General features: G+C 42.4%; 1 pseudogene; it reads left to right on the top strand.

The window, feature by feature from the left end:
- The first annotated feature begins 658 nt into the window (after positions 1–658).
- Positions 659–8,003, top strand: LOC142163109 ((2Z,6Z)-farnesyl diphosphate synthase CPT6, chloroplastic-like; annotated as a pseudogene).
- The last annotated feature ends 9,605 nt before the right edge of the window (positions 8,004–17,608 follow it).

Genomic DNA, 17,608 nt, shown 5'->3' with positions numbered 1-17,608 from the left:
ACGCCAACTCAGTAAGTAATAAAGGTAAATAAAGACTAAGCAATAACGACGAGCAATAAAACATATACAGTTCGTATCATGAAATCTCAGTAGAACACAACAGGCTTTTAAAATCAGGGTTTTGAATTAACTCAACTCATTTAAATCTAGTTTTAGTAAAATCGTTTAAAACATCTTTCGACAGTTTTCAAACAAAGTGATGGAACAATGAGTAAAATGATGAAAACATAAATAGCCCTCGGGAAAAACATCAATCGTGAATAGCGCATCGGGAAAACCTCACAGTCACTCATATACAACCCCTCGGGCATACCTCACAATAGCTCGTAAACAGCCCCTCAGTCACAACATGAATCAAGAACAGCCTCTCAGACAAAACATCATCATATCACTCACTCAGGGTACCCGCGCTCACTAGGGGTATGCAGACTCCGGAGAGGCTTCTATAGCCCAAGCGCTATAACAAGCCACCTCGTGGCATAAATAAATCAGGTCCTCGGCCTCACATAATTATGAATCAGTACAACATGATGTGGCGCGCAGCCCGGTCCCATAATATCCTCACAAAACAGGCCCTCGGCCGCGCTCAGTCATAAACCTCTCAAGCCACTCGGGCTATCAGTAAAAATATGGTGCTCAGCCCAAAATAACATTTTATATGCATCATATCCAACTAATTATCCCTAAACATGTTGCTTTGATAATGGACGAAAACAGGAGATGGGCTAAGGCTCGAGGTTTACCTGTGCAAGAGGGCCACAAATTTCTTACTCCTAATCTCAAAAATATTTGTAATATTTCTTCCAAACTGGGAATACAAGTTATCACTGCTTTTGCTTTCTCTACTGAAAACTGGAATCCTCCCCTGGTATACATCCTACATAGTAACTCCAATATTAACCTCATTATTTTCCTATTTTGTTCTCTTACTTTTAAACTTGGAAATGTAATTTTCCTTTCATGTTTACGATATCAATTGTTTAAGTTGGATTATATATTTTCTCTTATGATGATGGCAAGCATGTTCTGACGAAATATATGAATCTTCTGTCTGATTCGATTAAGTTGCCTCGATATTAGTAGTAATTAAAGCCTCACACATACGATCAGGTACAAACCAGTGCAGATGAAGTAACACAAGTATTGTCGTTTGCAATTTAATGGTATCGATTTTTCATCCATCATGAATGGTATCGGTTTTTCATCCAAACCCAATGACACACTAACCAGGCACGCCCCTTCTCTTCCTCCAATCATAATGCCCCTCAGTATCAATTTATATGTGGATATTTAACTGAACAGGAAGTTTAGAAGAGAATGAAAGAAAAAACTTCTTTTGAAATATGTAGTTTAAAAGATGCAATAGACATTTCTGTAGTTATAAATAGTCTCATTAGTGGTAAAATAAGAGTTTAAAGATACATTACTTCTTGTTATAAAATAAAAGCAATGCAGTAAAATGTAAACAAGAAGAGATAGAGAGAATGGAGAAGTGTTTTCTTCTTTCACTTTGGTGTAATTTTTCATTACAATTACATGGCCTTTTATAGGCATAAAAAGTAAAGATGATGGACATAAAATAGGAAATTTAATCTTTAAGTTATTCACAACATGAACATCCAATGTAGCATCCAATGTAGTATCCAATGTGGTATCCAAAGTAGTATCCAATGTACAAACTATTCATAACACTCCCCCTTGGATGTCCATGTAAGATAATGTGCCTCATTAAAAACTTACAAAAAAAAATATTGGGATGTACATAGTTATTTATAATATGCATTGCTTGTTGCCTCGTTAAAAACCTTACCAGGAAAACCCAGTGGGACAAAACCTTGGTTAAGGAAAAGAGTGCAGCGTGTAGTTACTCCCCCTGATGAAAAATCACTTAATGTCTCGAAGACGACGCATTCCAATCTTATATATCAGCTTTTCAAATATTGAGGTTGGTAATGCCTTAGTGAACAGATCAGCCAAATTATCACTTGAACGAACTTGTTCTACATCTATTTCACCATTCTTCTGAAGATCATGAGTGAAAAAGAATTTCGGTGAAATGTATTTTGTTCTATCTCCTTTGATATATCCTCCTTTCAATTGAGCTATGTATGCAGCACTGTCTTCATACAATAATGTTGGAATATTCTCTTTCGAAGAAACACCACATGTTTGCTGAATGTGTTGAGTTATAGATCTTAACCAAACGCATTCTCGACTTGCTTCGTGAATGGCTATTATCTCTGCATGATTTGAAGAAGTAGCAACCATAGTTTGTTTTGTCGAACGTCATGATATGGCTGTACCTCCACTTGTAAATAAATAGCCTGTCTGAGATCGACCTTTGTGTGGATCAGACAAATATCATGTATCTGCATAACCAATCAATGATGGCTTGGATTCATTTGAATAAAATAAACTCATATCAATGGTCCCTTGGAGGTATCTGAATATATGTTTAATACCATTCTAGTATCTTTGTGTTGGCGAAGTACTAAATCTTGCCAATAAGCTTACTGAGAAAGCTATATCTGGTCGGGAATTATTGGCAAGATACATTAATGCCCCAATTGCACTAAGATATGGTACTTCGGCACCAAGAAGCTCTTCATCATTTCATGAGGTCGGAATGGATCTTTCTTTATATCAAGTGATCTCACAACCATCGGAGTACTCAATGGATGCGCTTTATCCATATAGAATCGCTTTAAAATCTTTTCGGTGTATGTCGATTGATGGACAAATATTCCATCTTTCATATACTCAATTTGTAGACCAAGACAAAATTTTGTCTTTCCAAGATCTTTCATTTCAAATTATTTCTTCAAACAGTCTACTGTTTTTGGAAGCTCCCCAGGAGTTCCAATGATATTTAAATAATCAACATACACGACAATTATAACAAATTCAGATCCAGACCTTTTTATAAAGACATAGGGATAAATTGGATCATTTTTGTACCCTTATTTCAACAGGTATTCACTCAGGCGATTGTACCACATACGTCCTGATTGTTTCAATCCGTATAAAGATTTCTGAACCTTTATTGAACAAGTTTCTCGAAAATTTTTATATGTTTCTGGCACTTTAAATCCCTCAGGTACTTTCATAAAAATTTTGTTGTCTAATGATCCATACAAATAGGCTGTAACAACATCCATTAGATGCATATCAAGTTTTTCTTGTACTGCCATATTTATGAGATACCTGAAGGTGATAGCATCCACTACAGGAGAATATGTCTCCATATAATCAATTCCAGGCCTTTGGGAAAACCCTTGTGCACAAGTCATGCTTTATATCTAACGACTTCATTTTTATCATTTCGTTTTCGCACAAAAACCTATTTATACCCTATTGGCTTTATGCCTTCAGGTGTTCGAACTATGGGTCCGAAGACTTCACGTTTTCCAAGTGAAGTTAACTCTGCCTGGATAGCGTCTTTCTATTTTGGCCAATCATTTCTCTGTCTACATTCATTGACAGATTTTGGTTCATGATCCTCATCTTGTTGCATTATTTCAACAGCAACATTATAAGCAAAAATGTTATCGATAACAATATTATTTCGGTTCCATATTTTTCCGGTTGAGACGTAACTTATTGATATCTCTTCATTTTCATTATTTTTAGGTACCTGGACCTCCCCTAAGGTCTTATCATTTGTTACGTCTTGGGGCTCTTCTTGAGCCACTACCTCTGTGTTATGTTCACTTTGATCACTTGCTCCTTTTCTTCTTCGAGGATTTTTATCTTTAGAACCGATTGGTCTACCACGTTTCAAGCATGTCTTAGAATCATTTGTTTTAATTAATTGTTCTGTCAGGATATCAACTCGAATTGGAGCATTAGCAGCTGGAATATGTGACTTAGTCACCCTTGGTAGGTTAGTGAATGCATCTGGCAATTGATTTGCAATATTTTGTAAATGAATAATCTTTTAAACCTCTTGTTCACATTGATTTGTTCGAGGATCTAAATGCGACAGTGATAATGCATTCCAATCTATCTTCTTTTTAAGCTGCTTATTTTCTCCCCCTAATGTTGGATATACTGATTCATTAAAATGGCAATCAGAAAATCTTGCCGTAAATAAATCTCCAGTCATCGGCTCTCGATATTTTATAATAGAAGGAGATTCATATCCAACATTTATCCCCAACCTTCTTTGAGGACCCATCTTTGTGCGTTGTGGTGGAGCAATTGGAACATATATCACACAACCAAAGATCCTAAAATGGGAAATATTTGGCTCCTGACCAAAAGCCAAATGCAATGGGGAGACTTTATGATAACTTGTGGGTCGTATCCGCACAAGTGCTGCTGCGTGCAAAATAGCATGACCCCATACTGAAATGGGAAGTTTTGTTCTCATAAGCATTGGTCTAGCAATTAATTGGAGGCGTTTGATCAATGATTCTGCTAGACCATTTTGTGTATGAACATGAGCAACCGAATGCTCAATTGTTATCCCAGTTGAAATACAATAATCATTAAAGGCTTGGGATGTAAATTCACCGGCATTATCAAGACGAATTGTCTTAATTGCATAATCTGGAAATTGTGCTCTTAGCTTTATTATTTGAGCAAACAATCTCGCAAATGTCATATTGCGAGTTGATAGTAAGCACACATGTGACCATCTTGTAGATGCATCTACCAAAACCATATAATATTTGAATGGTCCACATGGAGGGTGAATGGGCCCACATATATCACCCTGTATACGTTCCAGAAATGCAGGGGATTCCATCCTAACTTTAATAGTTGATGGTCTAATAATTAATTTTCCTTGAGAACACGCAGCACAAGAGAATTCCTTAAATTGAAGAATCTTCTGATTCTTCATTGCATGTCCATGTGAATTCTCAATTATTTTACGCATCATATTAGAACCAGGATGGCCCAACCGGTCATGCCAAATAATAAAATTATCTTGATTAGTAAACTTCTCGTTTACTACAGCATGTGTTTCAATCCTGCTAATACTTGTGTAGTATAAGCCAGAGGAAAGAGCAGGTATCCTTTCAAGCACATATTTCTTACCGGACATTATTGTAGTAATATAAAGATATTCAATCTTTTCTTTATTTGTAGTCTCAATATGATAGCCATTTTGGCGAGTCTTTGAAACTTAATAAGTTTCTTTGAGATTTACTACAATATAGTGCTTCATCAATAGCCAAGTTTGTTCATCCTGGTAGTAATAAATTAGCTCTTCCAGAACCTTCAATTAATCTTGTACTACCGGATATTGTATTAACATTCGCTTCTTTCATTACCAAATAAGAGAAATATCTCTTATCTTTTAAAATAGTGTGTGTTGTAGCACTATCTAGAAGACATATATCATCTTTATTAATCTTGAGTCCAACTGAAGACTGGAGAATTTTCATATTCTTCATAAAAAAAATACATCATAAGAAATATGAAAGACAAGCGGAAAAAAAACATTAAGAAATACATTAGGAATGTAGAAACTAGCAACACGTGATGCATTAGGAAAATACACTCAAGAAAAATAAACTAGTTGCAAACATAAAAATAACAACCTTTATAGCTTCATTCCCCAGTAAGATGATTAGTTCTTCAGTCAGTATCCTCAAAGAAGTCTCCAACTTCTAAATGAGTAATATTTGTTAGGCCTTCAAAATCATCATCTTTATATGCAAGATGTGCCTTAGAATCATATTTATTTGAGGGACCTGCTTCATCATCATTATTTTGAAAGGTCAAGTGTGCCTCCACATTATTTTCTTTTTTCTTGAGGGAGGCTTGATAAAGTTTGACAAAATGTTCTGGCGTACGACAAATGCGTGCCCAATGACCTCTCATACTACATCGGTGACACATACTAGCTTTACCTTTTGAATGATTAATTTGAGAACCTTTATTGTACTCCAATTTATTTTCACCATAATGATGATAATTGTTTCGCCCCGTGCCATGTCCACGTTTACGACCATGTCCACGACCACGGTAATTATTTTATTTTCTTTCAAACTTATCATATGTTGCTACAGCATTCACTTTCGAAAATGGAACTGACCCGGTGGGATGAGCTTCATGATTTTTCATTAATAGAGTATTATTCTTCTCAGCCACAAATAGGCATGTGATTAACTCAGAATATTTCTTAAAATCTTTTTCACGGTATTGTTGTTGTAGCACCACATTTGAAGCGTGAAACGTAGAAAATGTTTTTTCCAATAAGTCCTCATCTGTGATAGTGTCTCCACATAATTTTAATAGAGAACTTACTTTAAAGATAGCAGATTTATACTCACTTACGGTTTTAAAGTCTTGCAACCTTAAATGTATCCACTCATACCGAGCTTTCGGCAATACCGTAAGTTTTAGGTGGTCATATCGATCCTTCAAATTAATCCATAATTCAAGTGTATCTTTTACGGTTAAATATTCAGTTTTTAACCCTTCATGTAGATGATGACGAAGGAAAATCATGGCCTTCACTTTATCCTGATTTGATGTTTCATTTCCTTGTATAATAGTATTTCCAAGACCTTTAGTGTCAAGGTGAATTTCAACATCAAGAACCCATGATAAATAGTTCCTTCCGGTGATGTCAAGTGCCACAAATTCATGTTTTGATAAATTTGACATAGTGAAAATTATCATAAAAGATGAATAAGTTAGAGAAATAATTATAATAATAAACAATTAATGAAAACAAAACGATTAAGGTAAAAGAAATAAAAATAGAGCTATATCATGTTAACAATCTACTATTTCATTTTATTCTTGCCATAAAGTAGAAATTACATGCTTGTTTCATTTCACTTTATATTATTGATATATATGTGTTAATATAATTGAACGTGACTAACATTATTTATATGTTCCAATAAATATAAAGTAATTAAAAAATTATTGCTTATCAATTCATTTCTCACAGTTCTTCAAAATGCCTTAAAAATATATTTTGATCCAGGGAGTCCATGACATTAGTGCACAGCTAGTTTGATGACTTTGAGGCCCTCTAAGAGTTGAGCACGGAAGGAAATAGTTATTTAATCACTGCAATGTACTTAAACTATTTAAGATGCCCAAGCGCACAAGTAATCTGCAAACAGTGAGCATATGATATGTACTGCCATAAATAAGATGATTATAATGATACATACCTTAATAAAATATGGCTCAACTTAGCGGGAGTTAAGAATAAAATTAGAGCTTCGTGCTGATAACGTGTTATAAAATAAAAGTAATGCAGTAAAATGTAAATAAGAAGAGATAGAAAGAATGGAGAAGTGTTTTCTTCTTTCACTTTGGTGTAATTTTTTATTGCAATTACATGGCCTTTTATAGGCATAAAAGGTAAAGATGATGGACATAAAATAGGAAATTTAATCTTTAAGTTATTCACAACATGGGCATCCAATGTAGTATCCAATTTAGTATCCAAAGTATTATTCAATGTACAAACTATTCATAACACTTCTAAATATATAAATGTGTCATTTTATTGGGACAGACTAAAGTATCACATAAACTGGGACATAGAGAGTACTTTCCAATTTTCTCATTACTTTAAATGCATAGAGGGTTAGGGTATGGGTGTCTGTGTAGATCCAAACTTCCCATCACTTTACAGAAATGCATAGAGTTAACAGAGGAGACCACAATAGCCAACAGAAGACTTCATCTTATGTTGGCACTAAACTATGGAGGACATTATGATATGTTAGAAGCAAGCTAGTAAAGTAAAGGACGGTCTTCTACAATTAGTGGATATTGACAACAAATTATTTGAGCAAGAACTCGCTACCAAGTGTGCCAAGTTTGCTAAACCTGATTTACTCACAAGGACGGGTGGAGAACAGAAAATCAGTAACTTCTTATTGTGGCAACTTGCTTACTCTGAATTGTACTTCACAAACACTCTATTTCCTGACTTTGGGGAAGAAGATCCGAAGGAGGCGATACTTTCCTTTCAACGAAGACACAGACGTTTTGTTGATACACATATTGAAAAATTAGTATAAACATTTAATATATTTTTCCGGTGAAGACACCGCTTCCACCATGTTCGTCCGTCCCTGCAAGCCTTGAGTGCATTGTGATATTGAATCGGTTTTGAGACTGAGATTGTAATGAGCATGTTGTCAATATTTTGAATATTTTGAAGTATGGCATGTGTTATGGGAAATGTGTATTGAATGTGTATGCGGCGAAATCAGAAGACTTGATTTCTCGCTGTCGGGACATTTCGGAAGCATGCCTCGGGACCCCGAGGGCGGGAGGCCGCGACCAAGTTCCCGACCTCGGGGCTCGTCGGAGCCCGACTCGGAGGAAACAAAGACCGAAGCCAGGACGGAGTGGAAAGCCCCCAAGGCACATGGCTATGTCTGACAGGCCCGACCTATCTAGAGCCTAAGCTGAGACATCACGTCAAACCATCCCATCTCCGTACTTTGTGTTTAATCTCCACATATTTGTACCATACCGTGTTCCCTCGCCTATATAAGGGGAACCCATACCACTTTGTAAAGGGTTGATGTTGCTCCATTTCTCCACTAAAGCAATAATATCTCTCTCTCTTTCTCCTATTTTGTTCGTTCTCACTAGCTCGAGGCCGCTTTAACATCTATTGTTTTCTTACTTATTTAATGTTATATTGCTCAACTTTGGCCGTAAAGAGCCTTGCTTGATTGTATCCTTAATTGTTATCCTATTCCCGGTTGCCCCGATAGCTCGAGCTCGATTCGAGTCCCGACCCCGAGGTCCTTATCGACTAGCTTTGCATCTGGGCATTAGGCCCCTTCGGTTTGATTACTGTCGTGTTTTAGCTCGCATTTCATCGTTAAGATTCATGTTCTTAGCATCAACTGCTCTAACAACTAGCTCAGGAATAGATCACGTATTTTTAGAATCCCATTTATAAATTTAATTGTTGTTACCATTTTCAGGGTAAACAGTTTGGCGCCTACCATGGGGCTAAAAATAATAGTGATTATTTTGTTGCTAGTTTCGTCACACAAACGCACATTATCTTTCACATTTTTTCTTGCCTAAGATCTTTTGATTTCAAGTTAATGTCCGGCTCGGTAAGCAAAATCAAGAACGACTACCCCGAAAACCATGGCAAAAATAGTATGGCTGCTCTAGAGGTTAGCGTGACACCGCAGGACACCTATAACGCATTTAGGTCGATTCAAGCGGACGCGGGCTTGCAAGGCACACAACGGGTCGACGGAGCCTCGTGCACCAATGATAGCATACGACGCATTGACCGACATGAAGCTCAAAAAACCCCGGTCTGGGTAGAATAGGAAGTTAATCTTCATGTGATTTTTGAAATGTTACAGGCACGGCAGTTGGCTATCGCTCAGCTGCAAAGTCGCCTGGAGACTAACAACGCAGTAGCGCCAGAGACACCTCCTTACGCCGAGCTGATACCCGATAGATCAAGTAACGATGGATCGGTAACCGACCCCGCCACAGTGAGGATGCTTGGGAATCTCTTCGAAAGGATCTAATCAGGTTCGTGGAAGCTCTTACAGCAACCGCCTCCCGAGGAAACGGTCCCGGAACTCGCTTCACAAAAATCCGGAACGCCGAAACCCCTTAGGTGCAACAGGACCTCAAATCCCTACGGGCGCACCACCACTTACGCGAGGTCATTTAAAGGAAGCGACCTCCAAGATGATGAGTTCGAGCCCGTCTCGTTGAGGAAGTTCGAAGAAACTCTCTCGAAAGAAACCATGACACAGCGCCACTGCCTGACACCTGACCTCACAGACTCGCTTACCATACCAGCGTGGTCCTCTACGGAAGCACGCGCCGACGCCATGAAAGCAGTACCGAGATGTCCCGATACACCTGAGGCCAAACGAAGAACAAATGAAATACCGCGGGAAGCCTCACCCCATTCCCTGATAGGACGAATAAGATCGCTCCCGATTTCGAACGATCGGGCAACACAGGCCTTCACCACAGGCCTGAACGAAGCATGCCCAACGACTCCTAGACATTTCAAGCGAAGCCTGATCAGATACCCAGTCGAGGTCTGGTTGGATGCCCACACCCGGCACCATCCACGAATCGGGGTCGTGGACAACCGTCCGGGAACCTCCTCGGGTTCGGTATATCCAAGCAGACTCCCGACAAAGAAGCTCATGCCAAACGGATAGAGGTATCATCCATGCGCTACGAATGGAAGGAACAACTCGAGATACAACCTACCTCGCAACAATAGGGAAATAGCACGAGGACAGCACCCTCGAGGAACCTCTAATAGAACCAGATTCAACAAGGCACAACTAGCAGGGAAACCCTGCCCAGCCGAGTACGATTTCAGTATTGCTATACCAAACATCGTGGTCACCATAAGTGAAACCGGGAATGCCAGGCGGCTCAGACCTATTCCACCAAGACCCCTTCAAGGGAACTATGGCCTAGCGGAGGAACCGCAGGGCGCGCGCAGTCACCGGCTCAAAAGAACGGCAACTATGCTATTCAATGGAGATCGCCACCAAGTATCATCGAGTGGTCAGGCTCGGATCCAGCTCCAAGGGAGGAAGGAGATCGGGAAAAATGAAGCTGACAAGCCACAGCGTATTGCCACAACAGTAAAGGGGCGGCGGCACCCTTCAAAGATCCATAAAATGCAGAGTGAAAGGGCTCATCGCCAGGGAAAGACGAGTCCGGGGAATATACCCAAAAGACACACTTGCATCCAAGGAAAGGGACACCGAGACTTCACATCGGCCTCGTATTAACACTATTGGTAACCCCCTCCATCATTTGACCTATTTCAAATAAAATATATGTTCATCAGTGCAGATGGTTCGATCAATTATACCAACGATGCCGGGCTAAAGCTAATGGGGCGGTTCGGACTAACGAACCAAATCACTCCCACACCTCGAATCTTTGATGGATTCCAGATGCCGATCGCCACAACAATCAGGAAGGCCACTCCCTCTATATAGCCCGCCTAAGCTCGGGCTGGAATGCCGAGCCTGCGAAACACGGATGTTTCGTTCAAATAACAATGGGCACACCGCCTAGAGGCGACTTCTACCACACTCCGCCAAAGGGATGAAACTCCACGACAGAGGTGGGACTAAAGTATTCGACAAGGAGCTACACGCGATGAGAGGAAATCCCTCACCATATGACCCATCGCCAATGCCTCCGTCCTCAAAGGGATCAAAGGGTGAGCAGAACCACATTTTTGGCCAAGCCTAGTTAAACACAACAGGAGGCTGTATTAAGGGGTCATGCCTCGAAACGGCAGAAACATACTAGACCTCGAAACATCGCCTACACATCCTGTAGTAAGGAAGAACTACTCCGCTCCCTTGTCATTTCTTTTCTTTTGCTAACCTATATGCAGGCAGTCAACCGAGGCATTCATAAGTTCTAACTCCATCTAGAGATCTGAGGCCTCTACAGGGCCCGCCGTGCTCTCTTCCCTCGACCGGACTTCCAACCTAAAGAGGGTCCTGCCAGCAAGATTATTAGCAGAGCAGCACAACCCCCCAGAAAAGGATCCGACAAAATCGCAAGCCTTTCTTCTACAGTCAGACGACGCGCGATGGCCTTCTCTTAAGGACACCGTCCCCTCCGAAGGGCTAATAGATGGCAGGCTAAGTTTCAAAATGGAATCATGTAAACGGATCAGATGATCAGAGAAGCTGCACCCATGTGGGCCGAGCTCATAGCAACGAGACGACATGCATTTACAGCCTATATTTACGCCAAGCAATAAAGAATATATTTTCGGCATTTCATACTTCGAAAAAGGCTATTTTGGCATATTCACAGCAAAGGCCTATCCGCTGAATACGTCCCGAGATACTCGGAGACTTAAATGTTCAACGCTCACACGACCCCAGGGTCGGAACCCCGGACTCACAAAGCCCTCACAATGCAACTCCGAGTTCATGAGAAGCGGTCTTCAAGCTTAAACAAACTCGATAACTCGGAGACTGTCACCAATCGCTGAGCACTGGAAAATCCGAAACTATAAGACCCCTAGCGGGCAGACTCGACATAACCAGATCTATTCTACATCGTACAAACTGTAAGACCTCAATAGGCATGACAAATTGTAAGACCTCAATAGGCATGACAAACTGTAAGACCTCAACAGGCATGAAAACCCCGAAGTTTAGGATATATATCGCATTTGTAAGAATCCCTAAAGGGCATACCTTCGGTGTAGACGCCTAAACTATCACTTGAGATCAAAAATGACTACAGCCAAACACACATGAATACGGTCAAAACAGCTCCGACAACGACTTGAAATTGAGGTTCCTCTAGAACTGACGACGGGTCAGGAAAAATACTCTAAAAGGACCTTAACGAGTGGAAACAAAGCATACAAAAAAGCCCACAGGCAAAAACAGTGTAAGAGCCATTATTGCCAGCTATGCAAGCCTACGAGCCTCATATTGAACGGTCTCTACAACCAAACATCGTAAGAGCCATTGTCGCCAGCTAAAATTTTTTTACAACTTGAGGATCAAAATGAGCTCGAATCGTAACCTGATTTAGAGACCGGATCCAAAATAGTTAACTATGCAAGCCTCCGTGCCACATACTGAAAGGTCTCAACGACCAAATGGAATAAGTGCCACTATCGCCGGCTAGAAAATCGAGGAAATTTAAGGGTCGATTACAGCTTAAATCGCAACGCGACTCGAAGACTGGACCCGAAAACTACAATACGCCTAAGGGCACGACATAAGAACCACTGTCGCCGGCCAGAAAATTGAGGAAATTTGAGGGTCGATTATAGCTCGAATCACAATGCGACTCGGAGACTGGACCCGAAATCTGCAATACGCCTAAGGGCACGACATACGAACCAAAACCACTATCGCTGGATAGTAAATCAACCAAATTTAAGGGTCGATTAAAGCTCGAATCGCAATGCAACTCGGAGACTGGACCCGAAAACTGCAATACGCCTATGGGCACAAAGGGCCATCATCATCTGCCCATGCAGGCAGGAAAGAGCTTGAGGGTCAATTGAAGCTCGAGTCACAATGTGACTTGAAGACTGGACCTAAAATAGTTGGAACGGAAAATGCCCAAGGGCAAGAGATAAAAACGATTGCTACCTGCCCACACGGGCACAAAAAATTCGAGGACAAGAAGGCTCGAACCGGAGCCCAATTCGGAGACTAAGCCTAAATAGCCTGGCCAAGCACGGAGGCCCCAGCACCTACTTGCGCCAAAGATCGCACTTAAGAGCCCCCGGGTCTGTTTGATCCATTCCGGGCCTATGAGGACCTCACCACACACCAAAACAAGCCGGCCTGATCGAAAGAAACAACAAAAAAAAGGTACAGAAGAAATAAAGCGTCAAGTGTCTTCTTATATATTACATGCGCGAAAAAAGCGTATTCTCCATCTACAGGCATGCCCTACGTATATCAGAGACAAAGCGACAAATTGGAAAAGTCTGGAGCGACAAAATGGCAAAGTCTACACTCTGCGCTAAAGGGCTATAGCTTGTCGAGTTTGTCTTTCGCAACGTCAACAAGAAATGACCGAGTGTCACGCTCGTCCGCCCTTGCTCGAGCCAATTCCTCCGAGAAGACGAAGCCCCTTGCACCGACCTCCTCAAGTACCTTTCTTTGGATCTATAACGAGCACATTCCTATATCATCTTCCCCCGGTCGAGGGCTTGCTTAAGCTCGGCTTGGGCTTCAGCAGCATCCTTCATACGAATCGCCATCTCACGATCAGCCTTGGTTCGGCTTAGTGCCGCTTCTGCCCGGGTATCAATTATCTCGGCTCTGACCTTTGAGAGATCTGATTCGAGTTTCCCAATCATATCCGGGAAACCTTAGCCGAGGAACTCATCTTCTCCAAAGTTCGAGTCTGCACTTGATCTTTTAGCTCCCCGCAAACAACTCTGACACGGTTGACATCGCTTTTGAGGTACTCCAAGGCCTCTGCCTTTCTCTGCAACTGATATGGCAAAAGGGGTTAGCCTTAAGGTTAGAAAGGACGAAGCACGTACTACAGAATGTTACCTTCTCCATCAAATATCTCTCATAGTTTGAGCTCCGGTACGCCTCATATCGCCAATGTTGTAGCTCAACTTCCTTCTCCTCGCTAAGGAGCCTAACGGATTCGCCCTCATCTAGAATTTTCTGAAGCTTGGCCCCTTGACGGAGCAGCTCAAACCTAAGTCTATCACAGGCCTGCACAAGGAAGGTTCAATAGAGGGAGGATGGCACGGGGCATAGGGAAGCTGTACATGAACTCACAACAAAGTGAAGCCGACAGACTTCCTCGTAGTCGGAACACACTCCTGTTGATCTTGCCCCTACGACCCTAGAAGAACCGACCTCGGGCATAGCATATTTGCTCAAAGGAACTTCCGGCCGGGAATCATGCGCTCTGGGAGCATCGAATCTGGGCGATGCCCCTTTCTCAGAAATGTGAGCCCGACCAGCACCACTAAAGGCTCCGTCACACCGTGGGTGCCTCATCGCAAGGAGCCGCCCGATATCTACAAATGGCAAATCCAACGCAAATGGAAGGGGAAAATATTACCTTGGGTATACGAAGGCAAGGCAAAGGCAGCATACGCACATACCTTGGTACTGCGCTCCCCATCCGGTACGAAGTACAGCTCGCCACCTGCGCTCGTCACAGGATGAATGGGTCACTAGCTTCCGGACCTAGCCGGGCAGATCATGGACTTCACCCGACGTCCACAAAGTTACTGCAACAAGGGAGACAACACTATTACTCAGCTGATTTTTGCTATAGGCAAAATCTGAAAAAGGGCCAAACGCCTCACTTACGTGCATAATTCCACCCTTCGGGAAATGGCAAAAACTCCACAGGGATAATGTCAGTCGTCCGGACCCGGATAAACCAACTGTCCCACTCTCGATACCCCCTTTCGTCGTCATCAATAACAAAGGGTGTGGATGAGAGACATCTCAGAGTTAGCAGGCCTCGATGATGGAAGGGCTTATATAGCCTAACAAGGTGATCAAGCGTGAATTCAAGCCCGACCTTCTCCACGAAGAACCTCACTATCAACGTCGTTCGCCAAAACAACGGATGAATCTATGCCAGGGTAAAGCGATACTTCAAGAAAAAATCAAGCACAACCCTATTAGGGGGCCAAATGCAAAAGGGTATAGGTATACGCTAAAGAATCCATCAGTGGAGTCCGCAATTCCCTCATATGAGGAAAGCATCTACAGTGTTATCCCCTCGCTCCACCCGCAGTATCTCCTCGCCATCTCCAGGTGTTCCTCTCTTATCAAGGATGCCTTCTCCAGAGCGAACTCCCTCGGTTCCTGATCACCAGGAGCAGCACCCCCATCCCCTGCCGAATCGGCCCCGAAATGGTTTCCATGACTATGGTGAAACTAACAGGTCAAATCAAGGGCGCGCACCAAAGCAGAAAGGCGGTTGTCTAAAAATAGTGAAATCTTGCAAAAAAGACGAAGCCGACCCACATATATGCGAGAAGCAGCGACGACTCGCCTGCCCGAGGAAAGTTCCGGGAAGCCAACAACCTCGATATAGATCGACGGGTCAACACCCGATCCATAAAGCATCATTAGATGAGAAGTTAAGACTGGAGGTGCAGTTCGTATAATCTCCGAGATCAAGATAGAACTCTACGTCGAGAACCCCCGTCCCAAAGAAGACAAACTTCGGGAAGCCTTAAGCGCCAACATTTGACGCAAGGCAAGTACCTAGTCTCGTGATCCCCTCTTTCTTAAAAGAGGAAATAACAAAAAAAGCTTCGATCGCGAAAGCTCCACGAAGGTCCGAGGAAGCACCCGAATACAGGGAAACTCCTCAATAGAAGTCTATCTTATACATAAAGGGTCTATCTACATCAAGATCAATAGGGGCCCTCGGATACCCAAAGATGACCTTTATCCATGGTAGCATTCCCGAAGGTCCCAGAATTCGACGCATGATCTCCATACAACTCGGAGGGCCTCGATAGCCCAGACCTATCAGATTGATCCAAGATTGGTCCGAAGTACGACGATGGGTTCAGAAGAGAGCCATGCCAATCAGTAGAAGACTGGGATGAACGCTCGCACCTAAGCCCAATATCAGCGGCCAACAAACAATAGAAAGCATCCAAAGGGCTTCAAAGGGTACAAAAGCATACATAAGTAAGGAAAGCAGACATCAACGGGGTATATTCTTATTCATAAAAGTTTGTGTACAAGCAGCCCTCGAGGGGTCGTTATATACAAATTGCAAATGCCTACAGGAGTCTACGACTAAAGGAAAAGACAAAGGGATGCACACGCAAGGTGAAAGCCCGAAGACCGATCCACCTTCGAAAGTCCACAACAGGTACCTCCGGACACACCCCCTCGGGAGTTTCATCCCAACTTTCCACACTGATATCCCCAAGGGACAAGGTGAGTAGCAGGGAAGGATGAAAAAAAGCCATGGCTCTCTGAAGCTAGAGGACCCTCTTTGGCCAAGGAAGCCTCGGAGAGACAACAGACCGAACGATCATCGGTCTCGCTTGCATGGCTACTTTGAATCCACTTCTTGGAACGTCTATACATGCAAGCCCCCAACTCGGAGTAGAGCACCACATCAAGCTGGGGTATGAAGGTGAGCAGTAGTGTATAATCTGAGACCCCTTTTGAGCAGCAGTGCATAATCTGAACGGCTATCTACATAAGGGAGAAATTGGCTCCTCGTCCCCCATCGCCTCGGGTCAGCAGCAGTAGCAAGGGCCATCATACCGACAACCATAGCAATAGTGGGACAACATGCTTATGATCAACGAAGGAAAGCCCCGACAGAAGGCTACAACACAGTCTAAGGAAACTCCTCCAAACGGCCTTAAGGTCAAGAGACCCTAGCATGATGTTCGGGGGTGAAAGAAGATAATAAGAAGGCAAAGGCAAGCGAGCCAACGGAAGCACTGGGATAGGAAAAGAAAAGCCAAGGCAACCCCGTTTATAGGATATTACGACACGGTCATCTAGGCTTTGGAAGACTGACCGATAGGCGCAGTTAATGCATCCATGGAAAATCAAACCAATGACGGTACCTTTACTTTGAAAAATGATAATCAAGAGTGTAATGAATGAAGTTGAAAAGCACAAGCCCGTGGATGTCCAATCATCGCGAAGCTCAGGCCAGGAGTCGCATCATCGATACGTTGTCACCAAAAGAAGCTCAAGGAGTCAAGTGTCAAAATAATTTCCCATCTCTTTATTATGGGAAATGCGGAGACTATTTGTATGCAGCGAAATCAGAAGACTTGATTTCTCACTATCAGGACATTTCAGAAGCATGTCTCGGGACCCCAAGGGCGGGAGGCTGCGACCAAGTTCCCGACCTCAGGGCTCGTCGGAGCCCGACTCGGAGGAAACGAAGATCGAAGCTAGGACGGAGGGGGAAGCCCCCAAGGCACATGGCTATGTCTGACAGGCCCGGCCTATCCAGAGCCTATGCTGAGGCATCACGTCAAACCATCCCATCTCCGTACTTTGTGTTTAATCTCCATATATTTGTACCATATCGTGTTCCCTTTCCTATATAAGGGGAACCCATACCACTTTGTAAAGGGTTGATGTTGCTCCATTTCTCCACTAAAGTAATAATATCTCTC

The sequence above is a fragment of the Nicotiana tabacum genome, chromosome 8 (assembly GCF_000715075.1).
Source record: "Nicotiana tabacum cultivar K326 chromosome 8, ASM71507v2, whole genome shotgun sequence".
NCBI classification, from domain to species: domain Eukaryota; kingdom Viridiplantae; phylum Streptophyta; class Magnoliopsida; order Solanales; family Solanaceae; genus Nicotiana; species Nicotiana tabacum.
This window is presented reverse-complemented; position numbering and strand designations above follow the sequence as displayed.